Source organism: Lepidochelys kempii, chromosome 6 (assembly GCF_965140285.1).
Source record: "Lepidochelys kempii isolate rLepKem1 chromosome 6, rLepKem1.hap1, whole genome shotgun sequence".
In the NCBI taxonomy this organism is placed as follows: domain Eukaryota; kingdom Metazoa; phylum Chordata; order Testudines; family Cheloniidae; genus Lepidochelys; species Lepidochelys kempii.
In genome coordinates, this window is record NC_136385.1 from 26,481,907 (window position 1) to 26,503,533 (window position 21,627).

A 21,627-nucleotide genomic window follows, 5' to 3' on the forward strand; every position below is an offset into this window, starting at 1 on the left:
AACACCTAGCAGTGCCAGCTTAATCCAGTGCTGAGATAGGTGCACATCAGCTCCTACAATGTAAAATATACCATAAGCAGTCTAGTTAAGACCAAAAATTGTAGGAGCTTCTGAGACCAAAAAGTTCCCAGATGCAGTGGGTCTTGAGCTGTTTTATTGTTGTTTGTATTGCAGAAGACCAGTTTAGGGGGGAAAGGACCACTTTACAACCCCAAGGTAAAACCTGTTTGGACAGTGTGCATGTAATGGCATGAGAGAGAGGCAGACACAGCTGCAGAAAGAATTTAACAAGTACCTTATCCCCGTGACCTACTTACTGCTAAATGCAAGTCAGAAAGGATTGGTTAGAAATACAACCCCAAGTAATAATGCTGAGGATTGTTACTTTGAGGGACAAAGAGTCCTGTGGCACCTTATAGGCTAACAGACGTATTGGAGCACACGTTTTCGTGGGTGAATACCCACTTTGTCGGATGCATGTCACCCTCAAGTCTGACATATTGCTGAAATCTTATCGGTTGATTAGGAAGTACTTTTGACAACTTACAAATATATTTTTAAATGATAGGGTAGGGAGGGGAAGTAAAATTTTAAAATTAAAAAAATGTTTTAAATGTATATTTACAAGAAAACACAAAAACTCCACCTCCATACGCTTTGTTATAGTTGAGTTGTACATACAAGAAGTAGTAATGACATGGCTCCCATACCAATTGCAACTTGGCTCCCTGGTAAGTATGTTCTATTTTCTGCACTTGTAAATTTTAGTGCACACAGACTGTGCACACATGCATTTTCCCTTCCCCCCACGCCCCTTTTCCATCTTCTCATGTCTCTGAAATCTTAAATTACAAAAATGAATTTAGTTTTCACTTTGATGTTAAAGAGGACAGTGTTTGTACACTTGACTGAACACAATTTATCCATTTAATTCACATCTTAAATGCTTGGAGACTATATAACACATTGTACCGCACTTTCCAGAGAACACAAAATTTGAACGGATTGTGTAATCTAATACTCACATGTTCAAACAAACATGGTACAGTGGATTCAGATTAAAGAATGACTGGTCAGTATCCAGAGTACTCAAGTGTAAGACTGGTTTATGCTGTATTCAGTATTTCATTCCCCAGACATTGATGGAGCACATGAATCTGGACCACAGCAGTCTGGTATATTAAAGAATTAGAAGAAAACAGAATCCTATACATACGGTCTTCACATTTTTTAAACTTACATAAGTTGTAGATAAAAATGTCTTCAAAAACAGGACGACACTAATATTCATTGAACTAAATTCGTGCAAAAGTTTAATTTAGGGTTTTTTAATTATCAAAGAGCATCTGAAAGACTGAGTGATAGAAACTACTATTTCTTTCTTCACACTATAATATATCCACTTCGATACATTTTTTGAATTTTCTCAAACTGTCAAGTTTCCTCCCTGGTCTCAAAGTTAGTGTAAGTAATTTTAGCCTAAGGGTAACCTCCCCAGAAAACAGTAAATGCTTGGAGAAAAAAAAAAAACCAGAAACACACACACACACCCCACTTATGATGCAAGTGTCTCCCATACTTCTGTTAAAATATCATGCCAGTGACAAATGTTATTATAGGGACACATGTATGCACTGCTATATACCCTGGTTTTTAAGAGCTTGTAACTTTGATATAGACAATGAAAAACCCAACAGACGGGCTATATTTTTAGAGATTGACCAAAAACTAAAATAAAAGAAAGCTTTTAAGAATTTGAGTCTCATCAGGCCACGAGAAGGCAAAAAAAAAAGTGGCACAGAAAGCATATGGGATAGGTCCTGATTAAGAATCATATTAATTGAGATAAAAAGGGGAAATATGTAAACAAAGTTAGGTGCAGGTGTGGATGGAAGTCTCCCTCTTTAAAGAGCTCTGGTTGTTGGGTTCGGTTTTGGTGACATTGCTTGGTTTGCTACCATTGTCTTGTCCAAACTTTTAAATTCAGATTACAATCTCTAATTCACCCACATGTACTTGACTAGATTTACATTTTTTTTTCCTTGTTAGCTGTTAGGGCTCTGGAATGGGCCTTCACTGGCTAGAGAAAGGAATAAAAAGCAGTGGATAACAGAAAAGATTCACTGTTTGTGAAGTTCTCTATTCACTACTTGCAGTATTTCTAGCTTTGTACTGCAGCAGATTATGTTTGCAGCCAGCACTATTATGTAGTAAGAAAATTCACCTGCCCTAACTGAAATTGGCTGCTGTACTAGAGAGAAAGTTTTGAGGTTAAGGATTGAACTGGGATTTAGACTGAAGTTAAACTCTTGGCTTTATCAAAGACTTTGTGTATGAATTTTAAATAACCTAGTCTTTGGGCCTCAGTTCCCCATCTGCAAAATACTACTACTTCCTTCTCTCATCTGTCTTGTCTGTTTAAGCCGTAAACTATCGGCTCCAGGGACTGTTTTAGTATCTGTATGCACAGAGTCTAGCACAACAGAATGCCCATGTCCTACCACAGTATAAATGCTACACTGTTACCAATGCAGGTAGCAGACCTTAATTATAACCAGAATGAAACAATGTCCACATCATCTAGGCTTTTGAACAGCCGCCAATCTGAAGAGGGGACACATTGTGTGAAAGAAAGGGGTTGAAAAAGGGGTTCAGATTCCTCAAAACGAGACAGACCAATTATTATTTACTATTTCATTTACTACAATGCCTAGGAGCCGCAGGCACAGACCAACACTCCATTGTGCTATGCACTGTACAAACACAAATTAATGAGGCAGTGACTGATACCCAACAGGATTCTAGGAGAGGAACAGAAGGCTGTAATAGAATCCTATTTTTTAAATGACTGATGAAAAATGCATTGCTACTAGGAGAAAGCTCTGCAGAAAAGGTTAACGGTGCCAGAATATGTAAGCAGGTGACAGGGGAAAAGAGAGGTAATATGTTCTAATGGATAGAGAATAAGGACTCCTACGTTCCAAGTCCAACTCTGCCACTAACTGCAACTGACTTCCTGTCAGAATTTAGCATCCATTTGTGCCTCCTTTTCTACCCGCATGTGTAAAGTTGGGATTACCTACCTGTCATAATAGGAAGGTTGTTAGAGGTGTATAAAGTAATTTGTGATCAGATGAAATGCACAATATATGAGAATTATTAGCATTAGTATCAGGGCTAGTTTGCTAAAATATTTTTTGTCTGTTTGTCTTTTAGTGCAGAACAGACATAATGCCAACAATACTTGGGGTGCAATATATGTAACTTATCTCCTTCTCACTTACTGCACCTTACAAAGGCAAGTTATGTGCATGAGGCAACTAGCCCCAATCCATAATAAGCAAATCTCTTGTCTCCTTGACATTTTGGTCTAAAAATTTTGCAAAACTCCGGAAAAATACACTCCCTTCTGGAGTATAAATAGCAACCTTCCCTTACAGTTACAGTATATTCTGATGAGAACTGCATCATGACCAGGACACTTGCTACGAAGACAAATATTTACAATTATTATTAGTGTGCTATATTTTTTCCCCACATTATAAAAATACATACATGCACATACACACTTAGTTCAAAACTATCTTTTTTCACTTGATACTTTTGGTTAAGAAACAGTTATTTGTAACTTCACTACCTTTTATAAAAATATCATTATGCTCTCTTCACTTTTTCGCCACACAGGCTCCCATGTCTCTTTAAAGTCTCTCAACAGGAGTGACTTTTTGAAAACTTGCATATAAATTAGTGTTCTGTCTTTTTCTCAGTCCTGCTTAAAGTTTCATTTCTTTAAAAAAAAAATCAGTTTGAAGTATACGGTTAACAGGGGAGAGAGAAGAAAAAGGGCTTCCGCTAGCAATCTTGCACAAAATAGGCACTTGCATGTTTGACATCAGAGAGGGGTACAGTTTACTTTTGATGTGTGTACGCACTATGAGCATTAACAGCAGTTACCACCAATAGAATGTAGTAAAGTGCTGAGAGTGACATTCAAACTTCACAAGCATTTCTGTTAGTTCTCCAGTAGCATGAAATACTCCAGATCCTTCAGAACAGGGATAGCCCAGTTTTATCTTACTTACATACTTATCCCAGACAATGCTTGAATCAACCGAAGTACCCATACTTGATTACATAAACCAGCACATTTTACTTTGAGTACAAGGCCAACTAGTCTGTGGGAGCCAATGACCTCAGTTGTGGTGGGCTCCTATTCAAGACAACAGCAACAACGATGGATCAGATTGGAGCAACCTTTAATCTCATGGTAATGCCTGGACACAGAAGTACATCAACTCCTCACCCATCCACCCAGGTGGAAAAATGTAATCGAATTTATGTTATTAAACAATGTACAAAAACATGGTGCAAGGTTAAAAACAGTTTTCCACTTAAGTGCTTTTAGAACTTCAGAGAATGAATATATTCTATAAAAACCTTTTTCTGAGGCAGGGTGACGGAGATTACAGTTCCTTATTAACAGGAACAGAAGGATAAAAACACATTAAAATCTGTCAGCTACAGCTCTAATCCCTAGTGTAAAAAAACCTTTGCATTAACCAAAATAAATTTATCACTGTGAAACACCAACTCTCGGAGTAAGGGAAAATCAACTGGAACAGCTATTCCAGAATACAGCCCTGTGTGGACACACTTTTCTGGAATAAGCAGAATCCAAAATGGATTAAAAGCTAAACCAGAAAAAGGCACTCATTCTGGTGTCCACAGGGAGAGTTATTCTGGAATAACTATTGTGCTTTAAACCCATACTCTGCCTTAATCTAAAATAACTTTAAAGTGAAACAAGCGCGAAGACTCGTAATAGCTGTAATCAGAAATCCTCTCAGTGTACTGGAGGAGAGGGGAGGTGCTGTCAATCAAGAGGATAAATAGCTCCTTAGTTTATTTGTAAATCTTCCTGTCAGTGGGCTTCAACCGTAAAATTGTCTTACACTGTTTCCCTTGAGTATTCTACAGAATTTCTCTGAATACTAACGTTACTTGTCTCTCTATTAAGAAAAAAAAAATCTTTGCATCTCTAATCAAATCAGTAACAATGGCCAAGACTCAATCCCACACAAGTTTCGCTATATCTGATCAAATATTCTTGAGAAGAAAAATTATCTCTGGTAATCCATTTGCTACCATGGACGCTACAGTATAATCACTCAGAACACCTACACACATGGAGGCCACAACACAAAATCGGATGTTTTGTTTCAGGCCTTATCTTCACCACAAAGTTAAGTCGAGTTATTACTCAAGTGTTACCCTAACTAGTCCCTGCCACACACACAAACTGAACTACAGTGGTGGTTTAAATTCAAATTGGCTGGTCCAAGGTGGCCATACACTCTGTAGTATGGACAAAGGCTAGTGCCACTCTACACCAATGTCCTCCCACAATTCCATCTGGGTGCCCAGAAAAGAGAAACCAGTTCTCCCATAATTCACTGAGAATTCATTCAGAGCAGTTCACCTTACCGCAGCATTAAGAACCAGAGAACGTGCCCCTAGAAGTCTCAGCGCTACATACAAGTATAGCACCAGCATGTTACATCGCAGGGGCTGCTCTCACTCAAGTTATGCTAACTTGAGGAGTACTTTGAGTGTAGATAAGTTAATTCCCCAGTGAAGATATACCCTTAGGCGCACATGTTCAAATGCCTCATCACTACTTTGTTCTAATCTTTTGGTGAAGGAGATTTGGGGGAAGAGACAATGAACATGTTGCTCCTGACAGGATTACTAAAACTAGTTGGCCAGGTATATGTGGACATTCCCCATTCTGCACAATCCAACTATTCCAGTACTTAGTTTTTCCTGGGCAGAAAGGTTGCAATCGTGCAAAATTACCAAACTGCATGGTGAGGCAAATAAGTTTACACTTGAAACAAAACAGATACTAAATTCATCCTAATTGTGAGTACAGGATCTGAACCCTGTATTGAAAAGCTAAATGCATTCAACCACAAAAATAATGGAAATGAAAGACTCACCAACACAACAGAAACACACCCCATAGTCTCCAAGAACTGCTGAACCCTGACTGGAGGATGAAAAACAATTAAAGGTTTAGTGGATTGTTAATAGGTAAATCAAAGCTTGCTTATGTAATCTTCCACCTTCAAGATGTTCTATTAATACCTGAATGCAAACTGAGGTTAACACTTATTTGGTGCTTGATTTTAATGGAGATGAGCCAATAAATGAATCAACATGATCTTGAAAGTCAGTGTTTCTTCCTCATGTGACAGGAAAAATAAAAAAACAACTGTTTAACCCCCTCCTGTACAGGCCATATCAGCTTTGATATCACAACTCCTATTTTGGCAGATTTCAAAAAAGCCGTCTGGGCAACAGACCAGCAGCTTAGCACTTGTTCCGCTTTTGTAGCCTTATACAAACAGTCTTGCATTTCAGATAAAACAATCAATTTCTGCTTTTCTGAAGGTACAGAGAATGTTTTCCTCATTTAATTTTATTCAACTAGTTCAGTTCAATGACTAGTTCATTCAAAGTTGAGAGACTGATTATAAGAGGAAAACAAATGTTCTTGTTTTTAAACTCCCAGTCTATGAAGAAAAATTAGGTATGAGAAGATGAGAGCTACTGTTGTAAAATCTTGAAGGACATGGTGAGCAGAAACCATCAGTTCTATTCGCTAATTGCGGACACTTCCTTTGTTTAATAAAGCAGCTTTAAATGAAAAAAATGTTTTGATAAATCTACTCTCTTATGTATCCAAGACATGAAGGTAGTTTTCTTTAAGTAATACATTTTAAAATGCTGGGTTTTGCATTTTAATTTAATTCCAATTTCCATACAAATGTCGCTTGACAAATCATAAGTTAAAAAACCCCACAAGCTAGTAAACAGAAGATGAATGATGCGTTTCTTTAAAAAAATAAAAATTAAGAATCTGAATAAATGTTAAAATACATGTTTGCTTAAACAGATGTGTTTAGATATAGTGTACGCTTCTGGTAGCAAAATGAAGTACCAAATTATACCAATGAGAATCAACTTTTCTTGAGGAAAATAAAAAAATTCCAAATGTATAACAAGCTTAAAACTGATGATTTAAACCAAGGTTTCCTGCTTGTTGATTTAAATCACGATTACAATCAGTGATTTAAATCAATCCACCTTGGAGTTTAGGAGACATCCTTTCAGGGTTACTATTTTATTGTAGATAGAGCTGATGGTGCCGCTCTAGTTAGACATGGCAAGATTCGATTTAAATCATTTGTCAATAAACACTGATTCCACAAATCCATGAAAATATATCCATCAATGACAATTGGCGAGCACAGCATCCATCATACCCACAAGGATCTGATGTCACTGGCCTTGGAGCCATGCAGGGAGCCCTCTGCAGCCCCACTGTCATGGTTTTGCTCACTCACTCGTGGCCAGCAGTGCAGGGGCCACCCCCAGGCAAAAGCCATTCAAAAGTGGGGTGGCCTCTCCCATGCCAAAGTGCTTGTCCCTCGTCCCTCCTTGTGGCCCCTGGCTGGGGGTCCCTGCTCTGCTGGGCCAGGACCATGGCCTCTCCAACACCCAGGTGTCTCAGGCCCCCTGCAGCATCACTGTAAGCACTGCTCTAACACTAACCCCTCCCCTTATTTTACTGCAACTGTAAAAATTAAAATAGTTAATAAAAATGCTTAAAAATAATCAACATTAAGCATAAGAATTATAAAAAATAAAAATCCAGGTGTGCCGAACCTACCTATAATTAAGGTAGCCAGACAGTTCCCATTATAAAGCTCTTGTATTCAGCAGCTTATACTTTCCCAAACGTCAGCCACTCAGGTTGACATTTCCCATGCTGGGTTTATACCTCAAGGCCGAATATTTTAAGAAAGTATCAGCTAAAAAGGTTCAGCCATTTCAGAGAATGAGATTACGGAAAAAAAATTTAAATTTTTTTTTTAAAAGGCTTAAAAAATTCTGAAATCCATTTTGTTGAGACGCTCTAGTGTCTTCGTGCTTTTGGAGCAAGGGCTCAAAATATGGAAGGTGGTCACCCTGGTATAACAACTTTTTGTGGTCCCATATACATATCCCCAAATTATGAATATCTGAAAATTCACATCTGCTCAGCAGACTTGTTAGAGTTTGTCAGCTAAATTCTCCAAAGAGCGTCTGCACTCAGCATGCTCCATCCTTGGAGTGCCAGGGATGATGAGTACTTTTCCAGTAAATGGTTCCCCCTGAACTAAGATGAGAGATTGTCAGTTCTCGGCCCAAAATGCCTCCTCTCCTCACTCTGCTGGCACCAGGCCTTGAATACAAATGAGTTAGAAATGGTAGGGAAGGAGAGGAAAGGGGGCTCAGAAGGGTGTGTAGATAGGAGCAGAGAGGCTGGGGAAGCAACAGGAAACATTAATTCTGGCATATCCTAACTTCTGAGTGCTTGATTTTGTAACCTTTATGTTATTTTAAGAGTTTTTTTGATGCAATAATCTTATAGAAAGGCTAATGATGTCCATTGGATGTGATGATATCAAAACATTAATAGAGTAACAAATACTTTGCACTTATGTAGCTCTTCCCAAAAATCTGAGCACATTATCATCCCTATTTTACAGAAGGGGTATTGAGGCACAGAGAAGAAACGTAATTTGTCTAAGCTGTACAACAGCTGCTAGTGAACTACTATGGGAGAGGAAAGAGCTGATAGCGTCCAGCAAGGCCACATGGCAGATGGAAGAAGAGAACCCTTACACCAAGGAAGGAGTTCCATTACTGGATTCACTAAATATCTTAAATGACAGACATGACAACATGGGGATCCGAAAACAACTTATCAGTAGGTAGCTCCACCATCTCCTCACTTTTTTTTTTTTGCTTTAAATACTAGATCTACATTTTAAAATAGCTGATATTTGTATATAGAGTAACACACTCTCTCACACACACACACACACACACTCACTTAATGCCTGCGAAGCATACGTATGGAACCATAACTACATACCTCACTGTAAGCAATAATATTGTACATACAGTTCTCTTAACTGAAGCAGACGTTAAGCATGAATTAGGAGTGCTTCGAGCTAGGGAAAGTAGCTTCTATGTGAATGAATTTTTTTGTGGACATAGAGGCTGATCCTCCACTGCTTTACACCTTGGGTAGTAATCTTTGCCAGCAGTAATCTATACCAATACAAAGTTGGTATGAAACTATCATTTTGATTTGTTAGTGTTTTACATCACAGTGCACAGATGTAAATGTCTGCACAAAGTGCAAGATGGTAGAAAATGAGGGTGAGAAAGTTTAAAGTGGACTGACAGCAGGTTGCTGAGCAGGAATTAAAGCTTACTGGGCTAGTTATATTTATTCATTTAAATATTTGTTTATGTAATGGTTGAATGGTAGTAATGCCACAGTGGTTTTTCCACAGAATATACATGTAGTATATGAAAGGATACTCTGGAAGTTTGAGATGGTCTATTTTGTTATATATTCTTAGTACTGTAATTAAAGAAACACAGGTTAGCAAAGGACTGAGAGGCAAGAATCCTTATATGAAGTACTGGGTTTGGGGATTAAAATAAATTTGATTAAGCTACAAAATAGGAAAAAAACCGAGATTAAAGGAGGCAAGGAGTAAGATGAAGAGTATTGGTCAGTGAAAGAGGTGGAGGGGCCTCAGGAAAAGAAAGCTTGAGGTTGAGGCTACCAATATAAACCTGCACTTCAATATAACTTTACCAGACAGTTTTAGTTGGAGATATTATTCTTTACTTGTTGTGTATTGTCACTAACAGAAACAGCTTCTGTGTTACACCCTAGAAGGGATTATATTTCAGTAATGAGCATGTGGTCTTTCTCCATCCATCCTCCCTTCACAGGCCTGTTATTGGAGAGCTTCCCTAAAACAACCTTGGATATGTGGTGGTACGTTAAAAAGGAGGGCAATGGATTTTTGGAAGACCTGCTGCAAAAATACTGTAAGATACGGTTTTCACAGTTTCAAAGGGAAATTACTTTGGATTAACTGACATAATAAAACAAGTGTTTAGCCCTCTGTTTCAACTGTAATAATTTTTCTATCAATTTATAAAATTTTCAAGAAGTGCCACCAGTAAGATTGATGGTAATAGCGTTCAGTTTAGCGGAAAGCCGAAACAAAGTACTCTATCCTTCTACAGTTTGTACGTTCAACTCAAGCTTGTTTTAGCAGGAGCTGCGTGTGCTTGTAGCCATTGCCTTCTGTTTTCTCCTTTGTTTCTCAAAACAAGAAAATGCATCCAGATTTTCCCCTCCCTTGTCTGGGAAACAGGAAATAGCAGTTAGATAGATCCAAAAGTCTCTCCCACACAGACTCAGCAGGGAAAAGGTGGAGTTTGGCACCATTAAGGTTTGTTCTTAAAATGAAGGCTATTAATTATTTGAAGGTAAGCAACAGGATGGCTGGATTTACTGATGTTTACCCCTCGCTCTGCTACAGTTCTTAAATTATTTATATTTCATGTAATCCTACTTACAAATTTAAAGCTCATTTCATCTGAAAAGAATACTACTTTTGCTTGAATTTTCAGCGTTTGACTCATCTGTATGAATTTCTCCATCACTCACATATAAAAGGGGCAAAAAGCAGTATGGTTTTGAGTTTTGATCCATTACACTGGGCTAACATATCAAAACATATGCCCAACAGAATGTCTCAGGCCCAGTTTGGACCACCACTATATAGCATTTACACAGCAATCTTCATTTTTTTTAAACCACTGTACAAACTAACTAGTCATTAACACTCCTGTGAGAAAGGTGACAAAACATTATCATTCCCATTTTACAAACGAGCCCATGCTGTTTTTTAGTCCTAGAGAATACATCAGACAACAAGTGGACATGACATTTATTTCTAGGGACTACATCTGATCCTAGAAACAAAAATCTATCTTAAAGAATGGTGAACCACAGAAATGCTACTCGGACAAACCGTAATATGTTCTCTCTAGAAGGATGTCAATAACGTTCTTACAGAAACTGCTATCCTTCAACCCTTCTAGACACATACTTTCATATTAATCACCACCTAAATACCAGGAATTTCTGAGCCTGAAATATGCAGCTTCAAAGTCAAATTAACCAGAAGGCAAATTCTCCTTTGGAGTAACTGTATTGAGGAACAGGTTTGAAAGATGTGCAAACAAACTACCTATGGTCATCTCAGGATTCCCCATTAGCAGAAAATCTGAAGAGTTTGACAAAAACACTGCTTCCACAGCTCAACCATGGGGGTTTTCTGTTTGCTTCAGTCAAAAGTGCAGATGCTGGTTGGAAGAAACATTGTAGAGAATCTTTTAGATCTTTAACTACATTAGATAAAAACCTGCCCTAAGAAAGCTTCCAAAAACCGCTCCAACATATTTTAAAAACTGATTCAACATGCAGGGTTTTACCCTGCATTGTATACAGAGCACAATTTGGCTTTAAGAGTTATTTATACACAATCTAGATTAGCCAAGAGTAGAAACTCAGATCCAAGACTCCTTACGGTGCTCACATATACCTGACACTGGCTGAATAACCAAGGATGCCCCTTTCACAGACCATGCCTCCTGTGTTCAGGACATTTTAAATATCATCAACAGTCCAAAGGGTTACTAAAAGCTAGTATACCTGTTCCAGTCTTGCAAAGTTTTCAACAATTGAAAATGGGTCCAGATGGGAAGGAAGAGATATGAACTTCCACAACTGTCCTACATTCAAAAGCAAATACTAATAATCCTAGTTATCATAACGAGGAGTAATATTTTTAAAGTAGTGTTAGCTCTTATTTAAACAAGGAAGAGTTAGCAGATGTGCCCTCTGCCAGTTGGCATTGAGGAGGCACACCATACCACAACACATCAGGCCTGACACACTCATTGCCCCAACACACCGTTGTAATAATCTGTATCTAAAAGGTGTCATGAAAATCATCACATGCAGACTGGTAACACGCTGGTCATTAATAATACTGTGTGATGTATGCATGGGCAGTATATAAAGAATTATAGATGTGTGCTGGAAATATGTTCTTAAAAGTTGTTTTGCAAGCAGTGCAGAAGCCCAATCTGTCCTAGACAAAGGAATACTTTGCCTGTTTTTCTGTGTCTCCAATCAAAACTGAGCCAGGAAATACCTCAGAGGACAAGTACATCTACATAGAAAGTAAACAAAGCAATGGAGTTAAGTGGGCGGGAGGAAAACCACTAAATGATCATGATTGGGTAACAGAGCCTGCATCCCCAAGAAGCCTTCCTGGCTCTTAAAAACAGACACCGTACACTTTGGGAAATATAAAAAGAAATAGAAAGCCATTTTGGCTTCCAGCTCCTGGAGAAAAAAGAGGGAGCAGTGACCTTTGAGCTCATGAAAAGTAGATTCTCTTGGCCCAAAAACCAAGAGAATCTGGAACTGACTACAGGTGAGAAACCTGCTTCGACACAGATTGTAACTTACTGAAATTTAAGTTTTAGCCACCAGAAAGCATGTTTGGTTTTCTTTTACTTGTAATTTTATCTGTGTCTTCTGTTTTTACTTATTACCACTTAAATATCTGTTCTTTGGTAATGAACTTATTCTTGTCCAATTATAAAACCCTCTCAGTGCCGTGTATTAAACTGAAGGGTGAGGTCCTCAGCTAAACTAAAAGGCTGGTGTGTGCTCTGTCTCTTTGGAGGCAGTGAACAACTTCTCTGAGTATCCAACAAGAGGGGCAGGACACTGCAAGGAAGATGATTGGGGAAAATTCAGGACTGGAAGGGTTGCAAGGATTAGTCAGGCAGGTGGAAGCCATGGTGAGGCCATTGTGCATCAAGCACATTGCTAGTTTCAGAGCCAAAAGCACAGAAGCAACAGGGTTACAGGCAAGCGGTGACAGGAACCCTACTGGTCTGAAGAAGCCCCAAAGCATCCTAGTGTCTTGAGAGAGGTGCAGGGTTGTGAAAGTACTAAATGAGAATTAACTGACCCGTCACCCAGGACTAAGAAATACAACCGACTCCAAAGCAATAAAACATTCATGCACCTATGAAAAGGAGTCAGAATTCAGTGCAATGGAAATCTTAAAACTGCTGGGGACCACCTAAGACATGACTAGTATTGGTATCACCTGTTCATCAGCCTCTTTCCAGCCCTTCTGCTGTGCTCCCCCAGGGGAAAATGAAGAAAAGCACATCTTTGTTTTAGCTGAGCTAGAGGCAATGTGAAATTACTGATATTACATCCTGCACTGTGGCAAGAGAGAGGATGGCTGAGAAGCAGAAGAGAAATCATTAATAGACTTGCATCTGTATTTTCCTTTCGTGGCTTTAGTAGAAGAGCCTTGATAGACAGATTACAACAAAGCTCGATCTTTTAATATAGCAGGGAGGCAAAGATGCTGCAACTTATACCCCAGTTAACTGTACAACATGGGATCCAGTGTGAGTAGAGGGGAAGTGAGTTGTTATATTGTTTCAGTTAAACACCTGAATTCACTGAAAAACTACTGAACGAGTTAAAAAGTTAAAGTCTTAGTATATCATCTGAAGAGAAGTAAAGAAACTGTCCTTGGTCTGTTCAGTGGTTACATATCAAGTGATTACATTTGGTATTCATGATCACTGGCATCGGAGAGAAGGCAGGAATCTTAGTAGGGTTAATTTGTTGCCTCTACTTTCCTTAGATAATTATAATTTAGGACTTTGGTCATTCTGGTGTACACCAACAGGTAAATTAAATACTCAGTTTTAATGGGCACTCTTCCACCTTTGCATATGCATTACCCTGGCTATAAGCCTTTTCCCTTCTCCCCACAATGCTCTCCACTGTGCAGGTTACTAGAGGTGGTGTGAAGTCAACAACTGGAAATGTCTAGGCTGGAATTTAGTGATAATTTATCTCCATTACCCTATCCTGAACCAAGCTTGAAATGGTAAGTACCTATTTGAAAATAAAACCCCAGCCCTCATCAGAGCATTTTAATGGGTTTAGATTTGGCATTAAAATATAGATGACTGCTTTCTAGACGATGCACCATTGTATTGTTTACATACAAAAGAACACTGAAAGATTTCCAGGTACAACATGTACTTGCTAGGGGGAAAAAAAATGATAAAAGGGACAGAACACATTAACACAGACTTGAGAATTCCTGGGATACCATGAGCTGCGGCTGTGAACCCAATTTCTGTTTCTGGAACCTTTTTAAATTAAGTCTACGTTAGAGTTATTGGTAGGTTGTGTACAGTTAATATATTAGAAAGAATAATCTACGTAAAATATGATCACTGATTTATAATATTCCCGAAGGATGGGAGTGAAAGCTGGGGGAGAGTGACTAAAGCCCAACAAGATTAAGAGGTCTACTAAAGATAAAGATGAGCATCTTTCCATCTTGTGTCCTAATTCTTTCATTTTTTAACAGACTGTACAGTTTGCCTTTAACACAAGTAAGTTTTCCATTTAACAGACAAAAATCTTTAATTTGTTTTAAACAAAGTCTAGCACTAAAGGATTACCATTCCTGACCTATGTTACAGTATAAGTCTATATTACATGCTCTGCTGATCTGAATAATTGGCTGATCAAAAGGGTATCAAAGACTATTTGATCATTAAAAAACATACAGTTCAAGTCACCATGAAGAAGGGCCAGTTTCAAATCCACTTTATCAAACAGTTTTGTTAATACCACACTACAATTTGCAGAGCAAGTCCTAGTGAAATCTCATACTTAGGGGCTTGAAGTTTATATGTCACATATTGAAAGGGGACGTTATCCACTTCTGAGTTATGGTAGCTGCCCATTTCTCAAGTAAACAAGCAATGCCAGTACACTGTGGAAACATTCCAAACCATGAACAAGAAACAACCCTTCAGTAACATGACTGTCGGCAGTCATCCCACCGCAATCCCAAATCAGAGTGCACTTTGTTCATGATTTAGGTGGTCAGTTTCCTAATCTAGAATTCCATCCCCAATAGCTCTCTCTGTCACCATCTTCGTACCAGCTTTCCCATCTTTGTGCCATCTGCAAAACCCCTTGCCCTTGCTGGCTCTCTTTAGGCAGCTTCAGATGGCCCCACACCTCTTTCCACTGCCAGCTACAGGCTTCCTTACCTCATTCTGAAGGCCTTACTCCTGGCTTCAGATACCCTTATGGCCCCTGAAGACTCCTTTTGTTACAACCCAGTCAATAATAATCATACCTAGCAACACTTATGATTATGAGGTAAGTGGTAGCTTCTAGCCCTTATCTGGAGGGACTTACTTCAGCCAATTCAATTTTGTGAAGTGTTAAGATGCTATTCAATCAGGCCAGAGCCAATGTGGGCTATACCCAAGTTTATAAATACACATCCAATGTTTTTAGCCAACAGCTAAATAAATTTGGCTTGAGTAAGCAAGTCCAGGTGTCTGTCCCGATTTGTGGTCTTTGGTTACTCCAACATCACAAAATCATGTACACTGGAAAGTAAACAAGCATCCAGAAAACAGTTTCATCCACCTGAGATAGATCATGAATTTAAGCCTAAGATTTTGTCACAGATATTTTTAGTAAAAGTTATGGACAGGTCATGGGCAACAAAGAAAAATTCACAGAAGCCTATGGGGAATCAGAGCTGTGGGATCCCTCCACGGCAGCTGGGAGCTGCTCGGGGCCCCCCACCACCCACGGGATGAAGTCATGGAGGTCTCTGGAAGAAACATGGATTCTGTGACCTCTGTGACAAAATCGTAGACTTAATCATGATAGGTTTAAAGAATCTCAGGTGGTTGTCAACCATACACACACAGTCTACAGCCTATGAAGTACATTTTATAATGGTCATGGGTAGAGTCAGCCCTCGGGTACGGCGAATCGGGGCGACCGCTCCAGGCCCCATGCTTTGGGGGACCCCGTGGGCTGGTATGATGGATTCATCACTTCTGCCCCAGACCCTACACTCCCCTAGGGACAGCTCTGGTCATGGGGCAGCACCAGGATACATAATGGCAGTGTGAGTGTGTGGTGGTGGTGGTGGAAAATCAGTTGCTGGATTTCAGAACTCACTTTAGCACAGAAGATACTATTCTTTCAAACCATAAATCTCCTCTCCATGTTAACGTTTCCTATTGTCTTGCTGTGACCTGGTGCACACTTCTCTTTCCTTAAGCAAACACACATACCTCTCCAACTCAAAATCCCTTTCAAACTTTGTGCACATGTTCACACACTGAATACTCTGCAACAACTTGGCTCTTTTCACCTAACTGGGAGGCAAGGAAAGAGTGTGATACAGGAAAAATTCCAATTTTTTGGAAAAGGAAGCTTCACTGTGCTGGGAAAAATGATGCTAGGATCATTTAGGCAGATCTCACTGAGCTCTACTCTGCAATCAGAGTTTCTTCAAACTGCATAGATTTGGATCGATATGCAAAACTGCCTGATTCTACTTAAACACGCTTAACCCTGGATCTAAAATTGCTTAGTTAAAAAAGCATTTTAGTGCCAGCATTTCAGTACAGCATTATGTACAACCCACACCATTCATTTGTAATTGGACTATAATGAGTTGAGGTCACAATTCGCTACTGTACTGAAAATGGAAAAGCACCTCCCCAAACCTCTGCTAACTCCGGCCCGTTAATAAGTATGAAATGGGCACAAATGGCCATTGTTGACCAGGAAACAAACAAGGTTCCCTTCAGCCTGAGTCACTCAACACTCAGTGAGCAGTGCTGGCATTTCACCTTAGCTTATGTCTTTTTGCCATTAAAACCACTTCCTTTAAAAGTCTTCAAAAAAATGTTTCCTAATATAGCGAAACATCTATGGTAGCCACATTCATTGTTGCCCCCAGTTCTGACCTTCTACACAAGGTCTAGAAGAGATTAATTTTGGGAGCCAACAAAATGTTTACATCAGCAGAAGGAGTCAGTTAATCACAAGTTACTCTTAACCGTTCCCTCTTCTTTGCCCCGACCCCAAAAAGCAGTGCATTGCCTCTTTAAGGTTCTGATTTGTAACTAAAGGCTCCAATGAAGTGAGCTGTAGCTCACGAAAGCTTATGCTCAAATAAATTTGTTAGTCTCTAAGGTGCCACAAGTCCTCCTTTTCTTTTTTTAAAGGCTCTTGATTACGCAAGCTCAACTCTTAGCCCTTTCCAACTGTTAGTGAGCAAGGGAGACTGGGAAGAAACAAGCCCTATAAAAGCAAAAGCCATACTACTAGGCTGTTGGGCCAACTCAGTTGGAAACAGGGCATCGCAGCACAGAAGGTCATTTCCATATGAATATCAACAGGCTCTCACTGCACTCATTCTTGTGATGAGCTACTCGATTTCTGGATTGTTAAACACGCACTGCAGGGGAAAAAAAGTTTAAACCAAGCAGAAAACTCAACAAGACAGGTAGAGAAGTGACAACTTGGCTGCATACCATACAATGGAAACATACATAAACAAAGCAGTGACTCTGCTTAGCTGCTTGTGACTGAAGCTGCCTTACACACACTTCTTCTGAAAGCAGCCACCAATGATCAGAGACCTCCGACCACACGCTGTATTGAAAGGCACAAGCAAGCATTTCCAGGCACAAGAGAAATCAAAGTGGTCTTGTCAAATATAGTGCTGGAGAGAGAAAATAAAGTAACTCTGGTGTCTCAGCTGTTTGAATTTACAACAAAGCCACCTGACACAGCAGGCTGAACAAAGATTTTTCAAGAGCATAAAATGAAGGTTAATCAGCAACTGAGGAGCTAATTGACCGGTTAACCACAAACACTGCATTTTCAAGGCTTCATCCTGCCCGCCCCCTCAATGCAGCATCACCCAGCATTCCTTTTCCTCTTACCAGGGGCTCGTAATACATACCAACCAGCATTAACTTAGTAGCAAGAAGTAAAATCTGGGACCTACTGAAAATAAAACTGTCATAACTAAATTAAATTAAATAAGACCCTTTTAGTGCAATGCTCCAATTACACAAGACAGATTAGAAGTTCTATAACAGACTAAGCGGTCCTATAACAGACAAAGAGGAGACCGAGAAAGCCCACAAGCTCTTGCACACTCACTACAGAAAAACAATGGAAAGTTCCCTTCTGTGATATTTTTTTCATTTCTGGGAAATAGCCTATCTAAAATCTTCACCCTGTACCAGCGATGTCTGCCTTAAAGTATAGACCATATGATGTGCTGCAAGATTTTCATTGCCATGAGTTTGGGATGACCACCACGTATGAATTGCAGAGTGCACTGTTCAGACCAGCCTTAAGACTCTGCACAGGCTTTGCACCTCTGTAACCACGTTGGTTTAGAAACTGACGTAGCCCACATCTACATTGCAAACTTTTCTCCAAATAGCTATGCTGGTCAGGGATGTGATGAGGCAGACAAACACAGCTGTGCCAGCAAAAGCCCCTAGCATAGACATAGCTTAAGCCAGCAAAACTGTGTTTTTGATGATACAGCTTTTTGTGCTTAGCGGGGGGGTGGGGGGTTGGCTGGAGAGGGAAGGGATGCCTGGAATATGCAATGCCAGCAAAAGCACAGTTTTGTTAGTATAAACTGTGTCCACACCACTGGAAGCTCTTTGCTAGCACAGTATTGTAGAGCTATATCAGTAAAATCTTTCAAGAGTTGACTAGTTAAAACGGTACTACCCCATAGCGTGGACAGTTATACTGGCACCTTTATAAATAGTGGTACAAAAAAAAAAATAAAAAACAACAGAATAGACCAGCCCTTACTGATTTAAGGAAACCAATGAGTAAGCAAGCCCAACACACCATTATTTTCAGAGTATACGTTCACTCTAGGTGGGTCGGGAGTCTATTTTCCCCAGCATCCATGCCTGGTCGTATATCCTGCTATAATTAAACAAGCAGGAGGACTTACAATACACATGAGGAAGGAGAGGCAGAATAAATAAAGCTAGAGATTTCCCAGGCCTCTTGTGCAAGAAGAAAGGTGCTGACTAGCATGGAGAGGGTATCAGGGAAAAGAAATACTGAAAAACACAGCACCTGCGAACAGAATAAGTTAATGCACTGGTGCATTTTTCATTGCCAATAAGTACAACACTAAGCAAATAAAAAAGCAGAGTTCGGATGACCGCAAAAGTACACAATTTGTAAAAGGAAAATATGCAATGCAAAGAAATATGGGCAACATATTGCAAACCAGCATTTCAGCAGTAAAGCTGACTTCACAGAAGTGCCAAGATGATGCTGGCAGCTGTAAGGCTCTGCTTCATTCTTGGCAGAATTAAGGCAAGCATCCTCGGGAAGGATCCTTTGACAAATTCACTGAACTAGACTTCTTTGCCTACATAAAAGACCTGCCCTCCTGTTGCCCACAACCCAATTTTACTTTTTACAAATACACACCACATACACACACAGGTCCACAACACTCCTGTAATACCAGTTCAGTGAAAACCCTAGAGCCATGTATTTATAAGCAAGCTTATGTCTACTTAGGAGAGATTCCAGTTCACAGCTATGGTTCTGCCCACAATTAATGACAAAGTGCAGCAGGATATGTGAGAAGTCTGGAGGGAGCAGGAGCTATCGTTTAAGTATATTATATTTAATAGCATTCAAAGGTCTTATTCCAGGCACTTCAACCAAATAATTCTTCCATCAACCTAGCTACTGCGTCCTGAGGGGGTAGATTAACTACAGCAATAGAAAAACCCCTTTTGCTGCTGTAACATCTGTAGTGTAGACCAGGCCTCTCTTTTACTACACCTTCATGGTTTTAGACAGCTTAGGATGGTTTGTATGAAATTTCTAAAGAGGTATTAAAAATCTTTCACCTCTAATAAGAGGCAGTGAAGGATAGAAAAGATGGGACAAGTTGTATTTTAACTAGTGTTAGCCGGTTGAGTTGAGCCAGCCCCTGACCATCCATAGCATGAGACAAGTTCCCAAGTTGATTCAAACCTGGGTTTGAAGTTTCAGCACAAAAAGATACCAAGGTCAGCCAGTAGTGCCTAGATTTCCAGAATTATACAAGCTCACGCAACAATACAATGACATGTCACTTAATGCAGTGTCCCCTCCTAAAATCAAATCTCCACTGCTCATGCCGTAGACCAATTCAGAGACAACATTAACTAAACATAAAAAGAAAAGGAGTACTTGTGGCACCTTAGAGACTAACCAATTTATTTGAGCGTGAGCTTTCGTGAGCTACAGCTCACTTCATCGGATGCATACCGTGGAAACTGCAGCAGATCCAATGAAGTGAGCTGTAGCTCACGAAAGCTCACGCTCAAATAAATTGGTTAGTCTCTAAGGTGCCACAAGTACTCCTTTTCTTTTTGCGAATACAGACTAACACGGCTGTTACTCTGAAATCTGTCATTAACTAAACATGTATCATCAAGGCATGGAAATTCTAGTTTAGCTGTTGGAGAAGAGGGAATAGGGTTATGATGTAGTATTTATAGAGGTCTTTGGATGTTTGTTGATTAGAACTTTAACATTAAGAACTGCTGTACCAACACTCATCAACTTATTCATGCATAAAAAAATTAAAAGAAAGCCAAAGTGAAAAGAATTACTACACATTGTACATGAGAAAAATTCTGCCTCGTGACTTGCTGAAGACAGAAACGGGTTGAATAATTATCTGTTTACCTTCTTAGCACCAAATAAGAAGATCTGGAACTTGATTAACCAATCATATCACAATTGCATCCTGAGCAGCTGTAGCAGAGTTTAATGCAGTCTATTATTTACCTCTAACGAACAAGTTGGCATATCCCCAGACATTTATTTGCATCAGACAGTAATGAAGTTAGAGATGAAGAAAACAGCTATTCTCCCCTTTGGAATGTTCTATTTAAGAGAAATCTGATGCACTTTTGAAGTTTATAGTCATAATGGAAAGATTTGTGGGTATTTCTGATTAAAACAGAATGTATGTGACTTAGCATACAGGTCAAATCTTTACACTAAACTCCACAGAAGTCAGTATCTGCTCACTAAATTCAGAAACTGTTGCAAGTTAGGCTAATTTTGTTTTAAAAATATAATCTGTTCAAAACATTTAGAGGTACAGTATATACAGGAAACTGCAACCAAACTGTATTTTTGTTTTAAGGTTAACGTTTCAACAAAATTCGAGCCCCCTTCCACTCCCCCCAGTAAATGATATACACAGCATTTTATTTAGTTTTAACAGCTATTCATTACAAAAATTAAGTATCTATTTCAATGTCTAGATTCAAAGAAATCAACTGACTTTACATCAAAAGTTAATTCACATTATATCAGTTATACTTGACAACCATACCGACATTTTATTCAATCAGTTTTACACCATCCTGGGTACTCCAGGCATTCAGGATATTGTGAGTGGGGTGATGGAACTGCAGATTGTGGGGGTTCTTTGAACATTCTGAATACGTTTGGATACATCATCTGGCTGTACAAGTTCCCCTTGTAGTTACAAAACATGCAACATTCTGTGCACAGAGTTGAAAATAGATACCTCAGTGTACTAGGTACTGCCTGCTGTTCGCAGTCATTTGACATAGCAGAAAAATGGCTTTTAAAAAAAAAAAGATTGAGGCTAACAGCCCTCATTTACCATATCACATTCCAGCATGCAGACCTTTACAGTTTGCCTTCCAAAGCAGCCTAAA

The 21,627-nt window shown here is 39.3% G+C and overlaps 1 protein-coding gene across 8 annotated transcripts in view; it reads right to left on the reverse strand.

Annotated features, from left to right (window-relative positions):
- Window positions 1-21,627, reverse strand: part of MOB2 (MOB kinase activator 2) — a 166,721-nt gene that overhangs the window by 52,785 nt on the left and 92,309 nt on the right. The window lies entirely within an intron of this gene.